An 18954-nucleotide genomic window follows, 5' to 3' on the forward strand; every position below is an offset into this window, starting at 1 on the left:
CAGAGATATAATTTTACCTATATTTGAGTCTTAGTATTGTTATAAAAATATGCTAAAAGCAAATTAAGAAAATTCTTATACTTATTGATGGATTTATGACTGAAGACTTAAAATATACTAGTAATTAAGTATTTTTCTTAAGCTCATTAATGGCACAGGATAAAAAGCAAGAATATACTTCCGATTTACGGAACACAACTGCCTCCACAAATAGTTTTTTAAATCACTGCTCTTTTAGGTAGAATATTTTTGGTTGCAAAAGACTCGAAAAACAAAAGCTTGAGCCAAGAAACAATAAAAGAGAATGTCAAGGAATGAAAGTAAACTTCAAAAAACAAATGTTGCAGGAACAGAAGAAACCTGGGCGGTTTTGTAGTTGGTGAAGCTACACTATTAATGTGACCACTTCAGCTGGCTGTACCTGCCTGCCTGTTTCTTCTATGTGGAAGGTGATAAAATCGGCCTAACTTGGACTATACGTCAACCTTAATTCAATCCGCTGTGGCCAAGTTTCAGGATCCCGACATAGAAGGATCCGTTGCCCTTCTCTTAGAAGAGCTAGTGTGCAGACCCGCAGTAGGTGACAAGTACATTTGCTGCATCTAACAAATTAACTACAATTTGATCTTTAAACAGGGATAGCAGAGAGAAGATATACATAAATTTGCTAGCCTTAAAAATACCCTAATTTTACAATTCCTGTGTTTCTCTAGGTTAACTTAGAGTTGCCATCCTGGGGGTAGTCAGCAATGCATCAGTCACACAATCTGAACGTCCTGAGTTCCAGGTAAGCTTGATCGATGAACTTTTTACCTAGCAATCACTCTGAGCAGTTTGTTTGGAAAAGGGAAAAACATACAGTGTTTTGTAGTGTCTCTGCTGTTGTTTAATTATTGAAACTGTTTTAAAAATTTCAAATGTAATCTTTTTTTAAACTGTTGTATAGTTGATTTATAATGTGTTTACTTTCTGGTGTACAGCAAAGTGATTCAGCTATATATATACACACATACATACATACATATTCTTTTTCAGATTCTTTTCCATTATAGGTTATTATAAGATATTGAATATAGTTCCCTGTGCTATATGTAGGTCCTTGTTTATTTTATGTTAAGTAATGTGTATCTGTTAATATCAAACTCCTAATTTATCCCTCCCCCCTTTCCCTTTGGTAACCATAAGTTTGTTTTCTATGTCTATGAATCTGTTTCTGTTTTGTAAATAAGTTCATCTGTATCTTTTTTTTTTAGAGTCCACATACAAGTGTTATATATTTGTCTTTCTCTGTCTGACTTACTTCACTTAATATGACAATCTCTAGGTCCATCCATGTTGCTGCAAATGGCATTATTTCATTTTTTTATGGCTGAGTAATATTCCGTTGTATACATATTCCACAACTTCTTCATCCATTCATCTGTCAGTGGACATTTAGGTTGCTTCCATGTCTCGGCTATTGTAAATAGTGCTGCTATGAACACTGGTGTGCATGTATCTTTTTGAATTAGAGTTTTCTCCAAATATATGCCCAAGAATGGGCTTGTTGGATCATATGGTAACTGTTTTTAGTTTAAGAAACCTCCATACTGCTCTCCACAGTGCCTGCACCAATTTACATTCACATCAACAGTGTAGGAGGGTTCCTTTTCCCCCACATCTTCTCCAACATTTATTGTTTGTAGATAGTTTGATGATGGCCATTCTGACTGGTGTGAGGTGTTACCTCATTGTAGTTTTGATTTGAATTTCTTTGTATACCTATTGGCTGTGTATGTCTTCTTCTGAGAAATGTCTGTTTAGGGCTTCTGCCCATTTTTTGATTGGGTTGTTTTTTGATACTAAGCTGTATGAGCTGTTTGTATATTTTGGAAATTAAACACTTGTCAGTCACATCATTTCAAATATTTTTCTCCCGGTCCATAGGTTGTCTTTTTGTTTATGGTTTCCTTTGCTGTGCAAAAGTTTTAAGTTTAATTAGATCCCATTTGTTTATTTTTGTTTTCATTTACATTAGTCTAGGAGATAAATCACAGTGATTTTTTTTTTTTTTTTGGTTTTATGTTAAAGTGTATTCTGCCTATATTTTCCTTTAGGAGTGTGAGTATACCATCTTACATGTAGGTCTTTAATTCGCTTTGAGTTCATCTTTGTATATGGTGTTAGAGAATGTTGTAATTTTATTCTTTTACATGTAGCTGTCCAGTTTTCCCAGCACCAGTTATTGAAGAGACTGTCTTTTCTCCTTTGGATGTTATTGGCTCCTTTGTCGTAGATTAATTGACTATAAGTGTGTGGGTTTATTTCTGGACTTTCTGTCCTGTACCATTGTTATATGTCTGTTTCTGTGCCAGAACAATACTGTTTTGATTACTGTAGCTTTGTAGTATAGCCTGAAGTCAGAGAACATGATCAGATGTAATCTTAACATCAAATTCCAACTTAACTAATAGAAATGGAGTTGCTTTGATTGAAGTAAGAAAAGATGCTATTGGCATTCCTACTTGCTTGGATTTTCTCCTTTCCCCTTACAGTTGACCTTTGAAGTTTCTTTCCAGAGACCCATATCATTGCAGAATACAATCTGAAAATCACTAGTGTAGTAAAAAGAAAAAAAAAAAGTGTGCATAGGATTTTGAATCAAAGGATTAGTTTTATAAAATGCTAACTCTGGCACATGCTAACTTGGAGACAGGCAAAATCATCTAAATTCTCAAAATCTTCATTTCTTCAGCTGAGAACTATAAGTAATACCTATGCCATCTAACTTATTCATGACATAAGTCACCCACAGGAAACTCTACAATGCTATACGCTGTTAGTTGATACTGTAATTGGCACCTACTTCCCCACCTTCCTAGGAATACATCCAAACTGCTAGTTCCTTTAAGGTCCTCTCTGGTCCCCGTTGACCACATGCTCAACGATTTCAACAGCCCCTTCTTTTTTTTTTTTTTTTTTTAACATTTTTTATTGATTTAAAATCATTTTACAATGTTGTGTCAAATTCCAGTGTAGAGAACAATTTTTCAGTTATACATGAACATATATATATATTCATTATCACATTTTTTTCTCTGTGAGCTACCATAAGATTTTGTATATATTTCCCTGTGCTATACAGTATAATCTTGTTTATCTATTCTACAATTTTGAAATCCCAATCTATCTCTTCCCACCCCCTGCCCCCTTGGCAACCACAAGTTTGTATTCTATGTCTGTGAGTCTATTTCTGTTTTGTATTTATGCTTTGTTTGTTTGTTTGTTTTAGATTCCACATATGAGCGATCTCATATGTTATTTTTCTTTCTCTTTCTGGCTTACTTCACTTAGAATGACATTCTCCAGGAGCATCCATGTTGCTGCAAATGGTGTTATGTTGTCGGTTTTTATGGCTGAGTAGTATTCCATTGTATAAATATACCACATCTTCTTTATCCAGTCATCCGTTGATGGACATTTAGGCTGTTTCCATGTCTTGACTATTGTAAATAGTGCTGCTGTGAACATTGGGGTGCAGGTGTCATCCTGAAGTAGGGTTCCTTCTGGATATATGCCCAGGAGTGGGATTCCTGGGTCATATGGTAAGTCTATTCCTAGTCTTTTGAGGAATCTCTGTATCAACAGCCCCTTCTTTAAAATAATTACTTTGGCCTCCAAGTATATATTTAGTCAGTGACAATATATATATATCTTGACAAAAACCAGGTATTCAATTATGTTGACATCATATAGCTTACTCTAAATGTGCTAGTCGTTATTTATATTCTTTGGTCCTAGAAGAGTGAGGAGACTGAGCATGAGCAGAAAGAAAGGCTGCTAAATCACTGATTTGACCCCATCCCAGGAGCTCATGCAATCTAAATGTGAATAGCAACTGTCTCCCTCTAAGGCTCCTCCGAGGTTTGTTCATAGAGATAAAGAGGGGTACCCAAGGGAGATGGGGACAAAGCACCTTCTTAATAATATTCACTTGAATATTCACATGATCATAAACCATGCAATGAGTGACAGACAAAAACTGCTTAAGTTGAGGCATACATTTTCACTCTATTTTGGATGCTGGTACTTTGACAATGCATTTTAAGCTCAGCATTCATTTAAAAAAAATTCTCATTCAATTGTGTGAAAGCCACTCTTCTCAAGATAGAAGCTTTTCTATAGTAATGTTGTCTGTTTATATTTGAAGCCACTAGGGCCCTGGCACCTACAGCTGGAATACTCTATTTTTAAAGGTATATTGTGTCTGTTAATACAAAGGTCATGATGTAGATTTTTGCACTTAGAATCAGCATGAGAATGTGGGACTGTTCTTGCAGAACTTGGCTCCATCAGCAAATAAATTAAAATAAACTGGAGGCTTGAAATAGACATAATCCTCCTTCCAAGTGTTTCATTTAGAGAATGACATCCTGTTTTCTTCAGAATATCATGCGTAATTCTGCATATGAATGAATTTTGGAACAGAAAAGGCCCAGCAAATGAAATATATGAAATAACTTAGAATTTCAGGCCTCAGTAATAAAAATAAGTGATGATGCTTTTCCGTTCAAAGTGTGAAGGGAAAAAGGAAACCTGAAGCTTAGTTACATAAAGTTTTAGAATTTTATAACAATTTGTGACAGAATTGTAAGCTGAATTCTCCCTTTAAGAGAATATAGTATATCTTTAGTATAATTTACCATTTATCTTATAAGGAAAATTTTGACACAGTTTGGCTTATTGAAGTCAGGCCAACTGTCTGATTATTAATCATCAGTGAAAATGTATATTTAAAAAATGATTGGACCAAGGCATCATTCACCTGGAAATACTTTGATTAGGCTCCCAAAGGAGCCTGGAAAGGCTTTAACTGAAATCCAAAATAACTACTGTTAAAGTTGTAGAATTTCTCAGTTGTCAATAAAACCCCACTAATATTTTTAAAAAGTACAGTGACATACTACATTACATCAAAAAATAAATTTCAATTTATAGTCTTAAACATGTCTTCCATTATGTCACTGCTGAAACTGACCCACTAGTTACAGCATTCTTGGCCCATGTCTATCCCTAGTACTTTTATGTTGGATTTTACTACTATTCTTCTTTTGAAAGGAATTGGGAGCTTAGCTGAATCCCTGTCTTGAGTAAAGAAAAGATCAGTAGGGTTCTTTTATATCTATCATGGCCTAGAATGAAAGAATTTTTTTCCAGACTTAACATCCTTTCAGAAAGTAGTGTGAAAGCTTACATTAGAAATGTCACGGCAATTTTTGTATCAAGATGATAATGGTGAAAAACAATTATTTGGAACAAGTTGAATCTGTAAGATCCATGAGTTTATGTGAAATTTGTGTCAAAGATTGGCCAGATGCTTATTAGACTTTCCCTTTTCTTCTGTACAAACTGTTTTTTAGTCCTTTTGATTATAGGTGGAGTCATAAGAGTGGTTGCCACCAATGAAATGTGAACAGAAGTGATGTCACATCTCGTGTATGGCAGTTACAAACTGCTTTACAATCTCCCTGTTCTGTTGACTGGATGTGAATTTGAGGCCGTGAACTAGAAGTGGCCAAGTGTTGGTTGTACTGGCTCTCTGAAATTCTCCACACATTAAACCTTTTCTTCCCACTCCTGGGGGGCCATCTTGTACTTTGGCAGGAGCCAGCAATTAACATTTATATTGTCGGTCTTTCAAAATTTGAGCTTTGTTTATTAAACAGCTAATATTACTTACTCTAACTAGCACATACTCAAATAGAAAGAGGTAATAGTAATTGTGATTACAAAAGGCAATAGTGATACAAAAAAATGTAGGATGTAGGCAGGACCCAGTAAAGACTGGGAATGGAGTGTAACACTTAGGTAGTTCAGATGCAATCACAGCTGTTCCGGGTAAATGATGAACTTGATAAGTAATGGTAATATTAGGACTGGTTTTACTGGGGCCAACAGTTTATCAGCATTGGTTGTCATAATGAGCAAATACAAACATGTTTAAATACTGTGATCTAAGTGTTTCCCTGGCCAAATGTCTCAAAAAAGGAGAATCGATAAAGAAGACACAAAGTTCTCACCTCCCAGGAGATGAATTTTCTAAATGATACTATTAATTATCATAAAATATTAATGAGTCATGCATAAAATTTTAATAGTGCTGGCATAACAGGTCAATATAACATGATATTAGGGCAATGGATTTTGTAATACTGTTAAAATTGGGAGTGGATGAAATACATGTTGAGATTCAAACTAGGTTTCAAAAAACTGATAAGAATGAACAAAAAAGCTAACAAGTTAATTTAACAAATACTTGTTTATTTATTGAGCACTCACTAATTTTTAGACTTTGTTCTCCATGTTTGGGATATGGGTGCCTACTTTCTACATTTTAATAAGTTTAACTATTAAAAGAAATGTCACCCTGATGGCAAGTGTCTTAGGTTTGAATCTCCAAAAGAAAATAATCCTAATCCTGTATTTTGACCAACAAAGAGTAGATGGATAAACTCTGATTCTTGGCTAGTTTGATTTGATACCCTTTTACCTTGACTTCTAGTAAAAATATTGCAAACATTTTATAAAGTACCTACTTTATATTACTAGAACCATAAAAGATACTAAAGCAATTAAAGTTATAAACAACATTATGAATAAAATATTAGATATAATGAGACATATACTTACTATGATGGTTATATGTAAATAATACTTTAAATTTTTATATTAATTGTTTTTGCAATATGTTTTATCTGCTGTTTAGGATGATTGAAATGTTAAAAGGCACCCACCCATAATTTAAAAAATTGTATTCAATTTAAATTGTCTAGGGGTTTTTAATCAATCAAATCTATAGGTAATACTTATACTTAAGAATTTAGTTTTCAATGTTTCCTTCATTTGTTCTGAACTCCAGGATGATTGGGCAATATGACTGAATTTACCTTCTTGCAACTCTGTCTTCTGAAAAGTATTGAGCTAAGGAATGTAGGATGTTGACTGGTTCATACTGTATCAAGCAGACTGTACTCAGGTATCAAAGGTGTTCATTGTTAAGTCTCTGATTGGTGGGTTTCAGCTGTACTGAATCAGCATAGTCTCCAAGAACGGTTATTTGTACAGTATAAAAGTTAGGTGAGGAATGAGAGTTAGGCTCCATTCCTAAATTGAAGTGGTTTCCGTAAAGTTCAGTTTCATCTCTTGAAATGAAATGTTCCTTCTGAGGCAGAGGACCTAGAATCTGCACCTGAGATGTTTCAAGAACTCCTGATGCAATTGCTGTTTGGCTGAATGCTATACTACTGTCTGTGTACTTTGAATTTACGTGAGCTGGGCATATTTTGTGTCCTGTGAATCTTCTTTCAGATTCCCAACCGAGGACAAATTGAAATTGAGTCAGCAGTTGTGTAACACCCAAGGCTTATTTAACGTATTTAACAAAATTAAAAAAAAAATCATGTATGTGAGTCTTTTTCCTTATGGAAAATAATCACCAGAAATTAACAAGTCCATGTGTAATTGCATGCTATTTTCCCATTTAAAAATAATCCCAAGGGCTTTGTTCCGGAGGAAGTTAGTAATGAGACACAGATAACTTATCCCCACTAACCTCTAACCCATGACTGACTATGGAAGCTGTGATGTATGATGTTTGCACCTAATCATTAAATTTCCTTTCTCCCCCCTATCTTTTCCTTCTCTCCTCTTCCTCCCCTTCAGTCTGTCTTTATTTTAGTCTCTGTCTAGGCCACCAGAAGTAGAGGATTTAGCTGGACTTTTTATCATAGGCAAATTGAGTTAGATACAGATCCATACTGCTTGTATTAGATGACTGGTAAATGTTAATTGACTACATTTCATGCTACAAACAAATGATAGTTCTATAGGATGAGAAAGTTACCTCAATAGTAGTTTACACATAGTCCTCTAAATTATTTTTATAATTTAAATTACTCCTGCTTCAACAATAGGATTTGAATTAATTTGAACTCTTATAATTGTAATACTAAAATGTAATGTGTTTGAAGAAGGGAAGAGATTATTATACAAAAATTCTGGTCTATGGGTTGGGTATAGCTCAGTGGTAGAGGGCATGCTTACCATGCACGAGGTCCTCAGTTCAACCCTCAGTACCTCCATTAAAAAAAAAGAAATGATAAAGTCTAATATGGTTTCAGTTAATCAATATATCTTGTTTCCCATTTATCAGAGTGAAAAAAAAGGACATAATCTTATTGCTTGTTGAAAGGCAGTGTATATCCTTTCATTAGGAGAAGAAAAGTAATTTTGCTGCTATTTAATTATAGAAGTATGTATATTGTTAATAAAAGGGCATGACTATGCAACCCTTATTACCTATTTCTTACATTGAGGTGGCTGAATATTGAAATATAATCCAGAAAAAAATGTCAGGATGTTAAAAATAATATGGTTCAGGTATGAGGCTGAAAACAAGAATAAAATTTAGGGGAAGGTAGGACCATATATACTTATCCTTTTTCTTTATTTGTCTTAAATAATGGTTATTTGGGTTTTGGCAAGAGCTGCTTATAACAAACTCAAAATCAGTGTCTTGGATAGTATTAATATTCTGACTTTTGAATGTTATTGGATTTTCTCTTTTATGAGGAGCCTATGAAAAAGCTATTAGCTCCTTTTGTAAAAATGAGGAAATTGAGGCACAGGGTTGTTAAGTAACTTGCCCAAAGGAATAAACATGAAGAGGCAAAGCAGTTTGGTCTCAGTCTGGCTCTAGGACTGTTGCCTCAGGGCATCTACTGTGCTATCAGGAATCATTAGGATCTGGGTAAATGCATGTTCTGGTTACTGACTGATGGGTGATCCCTGCGCTTTAACAAAGTAAATGAAGTCATAAAGTCATCAGCCTGCATTTGCTTCCAGGAATTGTTTCCAGGCATTGTTATCACCCTTCAACCTACAAAACCATTTCAAGGAGGCCTGTAGCTAACACTGTCCTAGGGAAGTACCTTTCTATTTATCCAGATAATTGGTTGGAAACCTCAATTTCCATGTCATAGATTAATAATAGATAATTTAGTATTTAAAATTCTAAAGCTAGGTATTAGAAATTAACTACTTTAATTGAAAGAGAAGTCAATTAATCCTACCAAATTAGGGCCTGTCATGAAATGTTAGTCGTGAAAAATTACACCGTCCATAACTAGGTTATTAAGTAACTGACCTATCTGAATGGAATTATTTAGCATAGTCCTTTCGTAGACTGCAGCCAGAATGATGTGGAGTTTTGGTACAACTGTTAATGTTAGGCTATTTTCCCATTATTTATTTTCTTGTCAAGCAGTTACTTTAACCAAGTATTAAAGTAATCTGTGAACTACAAAAAAGAAATGGTTTTAGTTTTAAGTCACTGCCTTTTATCATGCCGGTGAATTTCCTTTTTTTTTTTTTTCTTTCCTTCCTAAATGACATCTTTGGAAAATCCCACAGGGTTACACTTAGGTTTTAAATCTTTCAATTTTCATGAACTTCTGTCTAGTCTATTTGAAACTTCCAATCCCATACCCAGTTTAAAGCTTTGTAGCCTCCTTGTTTCCCGTCCATACTTGTTTAACTTGTGTTCACTTGGCCTGGAAGACAAATTCCCCCTCCTTGACATTAAATGCCCTTCCTCTTTTCCTCTTCTTTTAATTTACTCCTCCAGCAGGTTAGAATGGAGAAGAGGAAACGGAGATGATTTTTCAGTAACAATGGTCATCTAACAAGGCACTCTGGGGGGCAAGTTTCCAAATGCTGAGCTTTTGAGTGATTATGGGAGGGCCACAGGGAACCTCCAGCTGCACAGTTCACTGTTTTTGGAAGTTGTCTGTGATCAGCTTTCTTCATCCCACATTCCATCCCTGCCACTACCACAATATCCTACACTTGACCCACATGAAACCCACGTATACGTGTCTTATCAATGAGAATAACGCAGCCCATTCTGTGGCTGCCTGTCTGAGCTTATTTTTCTCCAAGTCTCTTCAGCCTTGGCTCAGATGAGCACAGGAGGGACAGCACAATCTGCTATATATACAGACAAAAAGGTCAGCTGGGGAATAAGACACCTTTCCTGTAGACCCCCCAACCCCATCCTATATGAGTGGTTTTCCTGGATGTTTTCCCTGAATGGATTCCCTTTTCTTGACTCAAGTTTGTAAAGGGGAAAAAGAATCAGTCATCCTCCCCATTAAAATCTAAACTATTGTTGTGCAAATATACGTGGAAGACAAGATAAAAGGGAGAAGATGGGAACAGTTTGAATTCAGTCATGTCCATATACAGTTTATAGGACAAGAGTGCCCCCAGCCCCTGAATTTACTATCAATAATTAATTGATATTTGATACATTTTTTTTGTCATCACACTGTTGAAATGCAACAGATTTTTGTAAATTGATTTTTTTTATCCTGCAATGTTCCTGAATTTATTCATTCTAATAGTTTTTTGGTGGAGTCTTTGGAGATGTCTGCATATAAGATCATATCATTTGAAAACAATTTTACTCTTTCCTTTCCAATTTGGATGTCTTGTCTTTCTTTCCTAATTGCTCAGGCTAGAATTTCTAGTACTATTTTGAATAGTACTACTGAGTATGCTGTTACCTGTTTGTGATATGTGGCCTTTATTATGTTGATGTATGTTCCCTCTATACCAACTTTTTGGAGAGTTTTTATCATAAGTGGATGTTGAATTTTATCAAAAGCCTTTTCTGCATCTATTAAGAGGCTCATGATTTTTATTCAGTTTGTTAATATGGTGTATCACATGAATTTGTGGATATTGGACCATCCATGCATCACTGGGATAAATCCCACTTGATCATGCTGTATGATTCTTTTAATGTAATCTGGATTTGGTTTGCTAATAGTTTGGGGATTCTATGCTCATCAGTGATACTGGCCTATAATTTTCTTTTTTGTGATATCTTTGGTTTTGCTATCAGGGTGATGCTGACCTCATAGAATGAGTTCAGAAGTGTTCTGTTCTCTGCAATTCTTTAGAATAATGTGAGAAGGACTGTTAACTCTACTCTAAATGTTTGTTAGAATTCACCTGTAAAGCCATCTGCTGCTGGACTTTTGTTTGTTGGGAGTTTTTAGCTATTGATTCACTTTCATTATGGGCAGTGGGTCTGTTCATAGTTTCTATTTCTTCCTGGTTTAGTCCTGAGAGATTGTACCTTTCTAAGAATTTGTCCATTTCTTCTAGGTTGTCCATTTTATTAGTATATAGTTGTTGGTAATAGTCTCTTATGATCCTTTGTATTTCTGTGGTGTTGGTTGTAACTTCTGCTTTTCCATTACTTTTTTTATGATTTATTTTTTAATTTTTAAATTGAAGTATAGTCAGTTCCAATGTGTCAGTTTCTGGTGTACAGCACAATGTCCCAGTCATGCATATACATACATATATTCATTTTCATATTCCTTTTCATTAAAGGTTATTACAATATATTAAATATAGTTCCCTGTGTTATACAGAAAGAATGTGGGTTTTAAAATCTATTTTTATATATAGTGGCTAACATTTGAAAATCTCAAACTCCCACATTTATCCTTTCCCACCCCCTTTCCCTGGTACCCATAAGATTGCTTGCTATGTCTGTGAGTATGTTTCTGTTTTGTAGATGGGTTTATCAGTGTCCTCTTTTTTTCTTTTTTTAGATTCCACATATTAGTAATATCATATGGTATTTTTCTTTCTCCTTCTGGCTTACTGCACTTAGAATGATGATCTCTAGGTCCATCCATGTTGCTGCAAATGGTATTATGTTGTCATTTTTATGGCTGAATAGTATTCCATTGTATAAATACACCACAACTTCTTTATCCAGTCATCTGTTGATGGACATTTAGGTTACTTCCATGTGTTGACTATTGTATATAGTGCTGCTATGAACACTTGGGGTACATGCATCTTTTCAAATTATAGTTCCCTCTGGATATATGTCCAGGAGTGAGATTACTGGATCATATGGTAAGTTGCTTTTGCATTTGATTTGGGCCCTCTTTTTTTCTCAATGAGTCTGGCTAAAAGTTTATCAATTTTTTTTTTATCTTTTCAAAGAACCAGCTCTTAGTTTCATTAATCTTTTCTATTGTTTTCTTAGTCTCAGTTTCACTTATTTATACTCTGATCTTTATGATTTTTTTCCTTTTACTAATTTGGAGTTTTGTTTGTTGTTCTTTTTCTAGTTCCTTTAGGTGTGAGGTTAGGTTGTTTATCTGAGATTATTCTTGTTTTCTGAGGTAGGCTTGTACCACTTCAAGCTTCCCTCTTAGAATTGCTTTTGTGTTTCTCACAGTTTGGATTGCTATATTTTCATTTTAATTTGCCTGAAGGTATTATTTGATTTCTTCTTTGATTTCTTCAGTAATCCATTGGTTGTTTATTAGCATATTATTTAGTGTTTATGTGGTTTTGCTTGTTTGTTTTTGCAGGTTTTCCTTGTAGTTGATTTCTAGTCTGATAGCATTTTGGTCAGGAAAAAAACGACTGATAGGATTTCAGCTTTCTTAAATTTACCATGATACTTGTCTTGTGGCCTGGCATATAATCAATCCTGGAGAAGGTTCCATGTGCCCTTGAAAAGAATGTGTATTTGGCTGCTTTTAGATGGGATGTTCTATATAGATAGATAGATCGATCTTTTACATCAGTTTCATCTGATGTGTCATTTAGGGCCAGTGTTTCCTCATTAATTTTCTATCTGAATGATCTGTCTATTGATGTAAGTGGGGTTTTAAATTCCTTTAGTATTATTGTGTTACTATTATTGTGTTACTTTCAATTTCTCCCTTTATGTCTGTTAATATTTGCTTTATGTATTTAGGTGCTCCTATTTGTGGAGCATATATATATTTCAATTGTTTTATCTTTTTGCATTGATTCCTTGATTATATAATGTCCTTCTTTGTCTTTTGTTACCATCTATGTTTTAAAGTCTATTTTGTCTAATATAAGTATTGCTACCCTGGCTTTCTTTTGATTTCCATTTGATGTAATACCTTTTTCGGTCCCCTCACTTTCAGTCTATCTTTCCTTATATCTGAAGTGAGTCCCTTGTAGGCAGCATGTATATGGATCTTGCTTTTGTATCCACTCAACCACTCTGTGTCTTTTGATTGGAGTGTTTAGTCCATTTACATTTAAAGTAATTATTGATACGTATGTATTTATTGATATTTTGTTAATTGGGGGCTGCTGTAGTTCTTTTTGTTCTTTTGTTCCCTTCCTTTGTTATTTGATGACTATATTGTTTAGATTATTTTCACTTTTGTATGTGTATCTTTCATAGATCTTTGGTTTGTGGTTAACATGTGGTTTATATATCGCAGTCTATATTGAGGATTATTTTATGTTTCTGATCTTTTAATTTCAAGTGCATTTAAACTACCCTGAATTTTTACTCTCCTTCCCTCCCCCCTCATTTACTGTTTTTGAAATCCTATTGTTCATCTTTTTGTTTTGTGTGTCCCTTAACTACTTTTTGTGGATATAGATGATTTTACTACTTTTATCTTTTAACCTTCTAACTAAATTTATTTGTGGTTGATTTATTATATTTACTGTATATTTGCCTTTATCAGTGAGCTTTTTCCTTTCATAATTTTCATGTTTCCAGTTGTATACTTTCCTTTTTGGCTTAGATAATTCTATTTAACATTTCTTAAAGATAATTTGATGGTGCTGAACTTTTAGTTTTTGCCTGTCAGTGAAACTTTTGATCTCTCTGTCAAACCTGAATGAAAGTCTTGCTGGATAGAGTATCCTTGGTTTTAGGTTTTCCTCTTTCATCACTTTACATATATCATACCACTCTCTTCTGTACTGCAAAGTTTCTGCTGAAACGTCACTTAATCATTTGTGGAGTTTCCTTGTATGTAACTTGTGGCTTTTTAGTATTTTCTCTTTCTCTTTAATTTTTTCCAATTTAATTACAATGTGTCTTTCTTGGTGTGGCCCTCTTTGAGTTGATCCTGTTTTGGAGTTTTTGTGCATTGTGGACCTGGATATCTCTTTCCTTTTCCAGGTTAGGGAAGTTTTTAGCTATCATGTCTTCAAATATGTTCTCAGCCCCTTTTTCTTTTCTCCTTCTGGGACACCTATAATGTGAATATTACCATGCTTAGTGTTCCCAGAAGTCTCTTAAACTATCCTCATAAATTTTTCTTTTTTCTGTTCACGTTCCTTGATGTCCACTACTGTCTTTCAGCTAGCTGATCTATTCCTCTGCATCACTTAATCTACTATTGATTCTTTCCAATGTATATTTCATTTCAGTTATTGTATTCTTCCTCTCTGTTTGGTTTTTCTTTATATTTTGTAACTCTTTGTTAAAAGCATCTGACTTCTCACTCTGTTCATTCATTCTTCTCCCAAGTTTTTTTGATTGTCTTTATGATTCTTACTTTGAACCCTTTATTGAGTAGATTGCCTATCTCCACTTCACTTAATTTTCTTTCTGGGATTAATCTTTTTCCTTCATTGGAACATGTTTCTCTGTTTCCTCACTTTTCCTAATTTGCTGCTTTTATTTCTATGTATATTGTAGGCTGGTTAAATTTCCCTGTCTTTGAGAAATTGCCCTTTACAGAAGCTCTTATGTCCTAGCAGCACACTCTCTTCTGGTCACCAGAGCTATATGCTCTAGTGGTTCTCCTTATGTGGCTGCATGGGTCCCACATGGTCTGACTGGTGTGGCTTATCTTGTAGGCATGGCTGGCTCCTGTCCAATTGGTTGCCAAGCCCTGCTTTGTGTGGAGGCTGACAGCCAGTGTTTGGTAGTCCTGGGTCATGAGGCATCTGGATGGCAGAACCCCAGGGGGTCCTGGGACTAGTTCTGGCTTACTGGTGGGGATAACCAGGATTTGGGGTGGGTAGTTGGGGAGCAGTGTTCCTAGAATTCTAGTGTTGGCCTGCTTTTGTGTAGGGCTTGTTCCTGACATGGCTGGCTATAGGTTCTGGTGTGTCCTAAAGCTTATGCTGACAAGCTGGTGAGAGAGGCTGCATCCCAGGCTGGCTGGCTGAGGAGTTGAAGGTATTTCAGAGCTGGTGGGTGGTCCTGGGACTGGTGTTGGCCTACTGGTTGGCGGAGCCAAGTCTTAGAGTCTCTGGTTACAGGGCGCTGATGTGTCCTGCAGCTGGTGTCAGCATGCTGTGGGTGGCACTGGATCCAGGGGCCACTGGGTTAGGGACCCAAGGTGTTCCAGAGCTGAAGTTCACCTGCTGGTGGGCTGGAGCCTGGAAGGCCTCAGGGCTGGTACTGGCCTGCTGGTGTGTTGGCTGGGTTCTGACAGTGCAGGTTATCTTGGGACTGATTTGTATCCAGTGTTGGGTGGGGTCAGGTTCAAGGAGATCCTGGGGCTGGTGCCACCCACTGGTATGTAAAGCTGAGTCCTGGGGCTAGTGCCAGTTCACTGGTGGGCAGGCCTGGGTCCTGGGATCTCTGACTGGAGGGTCCAGGGCCCCCAGAGCTGGTGCTGGACTGCTGGTAGGTAGAGCTGGTTCCTGACAGCTGGCCACAGGGTCCAGGGCGTACCAAAGCTCGTGCCATCCTCTTATGAGGGTGGCCAGATCCTGGGACAGCTGTCTGAGGGTCCCAAATTGTCTCAGAGCTGGTGTTGGTCTGCTGTTGGGGCTCAGTTGGTTCAGGGGCTGGTGCCAGCTGGCTGGTGGGAGGGCTGAGTCTTGACAAGGCAGGCTGTAGTGCTGCTGTGGTCCTGGGGCTGGTGTCTACCTGCTGGTGAGCAGGGTCGAGGCCCTGCATGCTGGTGTGCAGGCCTGGGTCATGAGCCCTCTGGAGTACAGGGCCGTGTTGTGTCTAGGGATGGCTGAGAGCTCAGAGGGTGTTAAGCCAGCCTTCCTGTTGGTGGGGCTCTGTCTCTGCCTGACTAGTTGCTTGGCCTGAAGTGTCCTGATAACAATGCAGGCTGGTTGGTTGGGCTGTGGATGTGTCCTGATGTTAATAATCCAGAGGGAGGATTCCAAAATGTCACCTTCCAGCACCAATGTCTCCATGCTAGAACAAGCTCCCCAAAACGGCAGCCTCCAGTGTCTTTTTGTCCCCATAGTGAGTTCTAGTTGTCTCCTGCCTCTCTAGGAGGCTCTCTAAGCAGGGTGGGTCTGACCCAAGCTTCTTTCCAATTACTGCCTCTGTCCTGGGTCCTGGAGTATGAAATTTTTTTGTGTCCCCTTTAGGAGTTGTCTCTATTTCCCGCAGTCCTCTGTAAGCCCTAAGTAAGCCCTGTTAGCCTTCAAAACCAAACATTCTTGGGGCTTATCTTCCCAGTGCAGGACACTCAGGCTGGGGAGCCTGAGGTGGGGTTCAGCCTCCTCACTCCTTGAGAAGAACCTCTACAATTGTAATTATCCTCCAGTTTGTGGGCCACCCACCCAGGGGTGTGGGCCTTGACTATACTGTGACTCTGCTCCTATCTGTCTACTTATGGTTCCTTCTTTATATCTTTAGTTTTTAGAAGATCTTTTCTCATAGATTGTCTTTCGTGTCAATAGTTGCTCTGTGAATAGTTGTAATTTTGGTGTGCCCCTGAGATGAGGTGAGCTCAGTGTCTTCTAACTCTGCCACCTTGTATTAGGTCAGGATATGAATTTGTGAAAGTTGAACCATCTTTGCAATCCAGGAATAAATCTCACTTGACCATGATATATGATCCTTTCAGTGTCCTCTAGGATTTCAGCTTGCTAATATTTTGATGAGGAATTTTGCATCTAAGTTCATCAAGGATATTGGCCTGTAATTTTCTATTGTTACAGTGTCCTTGTCTAGGTTTGGTATCAGGGTAATGCCAGCCTAGTAAAATGAGTTTGGATGTGTTCCTTACCCTTCAGTTTTTGGAAGAGTTTGAAAAGGACTGACATTAGGTCTTCTTGAAATAGTTGATAGAATTCCCCAGGGAAGCCATCTGGTCCTAGACATCTCTCTGTTGGGAGATGTTTAATTACCAATTCAATTTCCTTACTCATAAATGGTATTTTCAGATTTTATATTTCTTTATGATACAGTTTGGGTAGATGGTACATTTCTAGGAATTTATTATGATTCTTCCTAAGAAATATCTATAATTATTTGGAAGTTTTTTGTTTGATCTATCTTATGCTATCCTCACATTTATTTTAAATTATTTTTCATTTTCCTTTCCATAATAAACCCACAAATTTGTCCTTCAAGACAACTGCTGATTCAGATAAAACTTTTATTATTTACTATTTCCAATGTAGATTTCAGATGTAGTGCATATAAAACAGAACATTGTGTGTGGATATGTGTGTGTGAGAGTGAATGTATGTGAATGTTTTCAAAGAAATGTCTGCCTTATACTCTAGACAATACATAGCTCTCTATTTCAATATTACCCTACAGATTATCACTCAATTTTATATCAATATAGTACTTGAATCTTGATGTCAGCGGCAGTCAATAAGGAAGAGGAATCATATCTCCTTTTGACAGCTTTGTGACCATAATAGGGTTTTGCTTCTGTGGTATTTTATTTTGCCTCTAAAGTATCCATGAAGAGTCATCAAAATTAAAACACTCAAAATTAAAGATTAAATTCCAAACTATTGCCACATTTTCAGCAAACCTGCCATCATATGCAATAGACATGAGCATTGCAATCTGGAGCTAATGTAGACTCATGTCAATTCAAAAAATCTTGATTGCTAGCCATACATCATATAAAACTGGAATCTGCTTAGCCTTCTGTTGCCCTTATGTTGTACAGTAGCAGAACACACAAATCCTGGACAATTTATTCTCTCTTATACTCATTAAAATACACCATGCAGAGGTATGAGGGCCTAAGTAGCACATCAAATTACTTATAGAGAGGTGCCTAGAAAAGAAAGTCACTGTGTTGTCCCCTTCATCAGAAGTGTCCCAAATGTGGTGGGGGTGCACAATAGGGCAACCTAGAACTACAATATAGAGGTGATAGATGGTTAAGTTCATTCCTGAGGTTATTAACAATTAAGATGATAAAACCACGTAGGCAGCATTGAGGACATTTTATATAATGGCAAGAGGGCAAGCGTCCAACACACTTAAAATATGTATCTTAACTTAATTGCTTGGTCAAATAAGGCAACATGATAATTTAGCCTCAAACTACACAATTTGAAATTGGAATTTCATTTACCAGAAGCTGTCTTTTTACTCATATTCTTGAAACAACATCCCAATACTGAACATAGCGGTAAATCAGTAACCTGAGGTATGAGGCATTTTGCTTAACTGAGGCATTCCTGACCATTTAATCAAGGACTGTGAATCTTGGATCAATAAACTGTGATGAAATCTTACATTGTTCATAGCAATTTTCTCATACAAATAAAGCAAAATAAATATATATATTTTGTAGTGTAACAGTTGTACCTAAGCATGTTTAAGCTTTAGTCAATCTAAGAAATGAGATTTGCAAAATATCTTTGAGGAGAAAATAAAGCATAGCATTTTGAACAATTATCAAACAACCTAAAATGTCTGTATTATAGAGAAATAGTTGTTACTTTTGATAACCCTTCAAACAACCCTTTAATATAGAATCTGGGAGTACTGTACCTGAATGTATAAGACTCAAACTAAGTTGGGTCATATTTACATAAAAATGATTTTATATATATTTTTTTATGCTTAGGGTTACAAAATTGCAATTAGATACTTTGAGAGCAATGCTTTAGGAAAATTTAGGTCTTTAAACCCAGAGATATTTCTATCAATGGAAAGAAAGTTGTGCTCCCAAATTCCTTTTACTAAGTATATTAATTATATATATATTATTTCAATTGTTTGATTCAGTTGCATTTCAACATTTTCAGCTGTACCAATTACATTGTATTTGTATTAGTACAAATATACTGTATACAAATATATACTACTAATTACACAGTAACTATAAAATGAATATCCCATCCAATATCTATTTTATG

This window comes from Camelus bactrianus, chromosome 7 (assembly GCF_048773025.1).
Source record: "Camelus bactrianus isolate YW-2024 breed Bactrian camel chromosome 7, ASM4877302v1, whole genome shotgun sequence".
NCBI classification, from domain to species: domain Eukaryota; kingdom Metazoa; phylum Chordata; class Mammalia; order Artiodactyla; family Camelidae; genus Camelus; species Camelus bactrianus.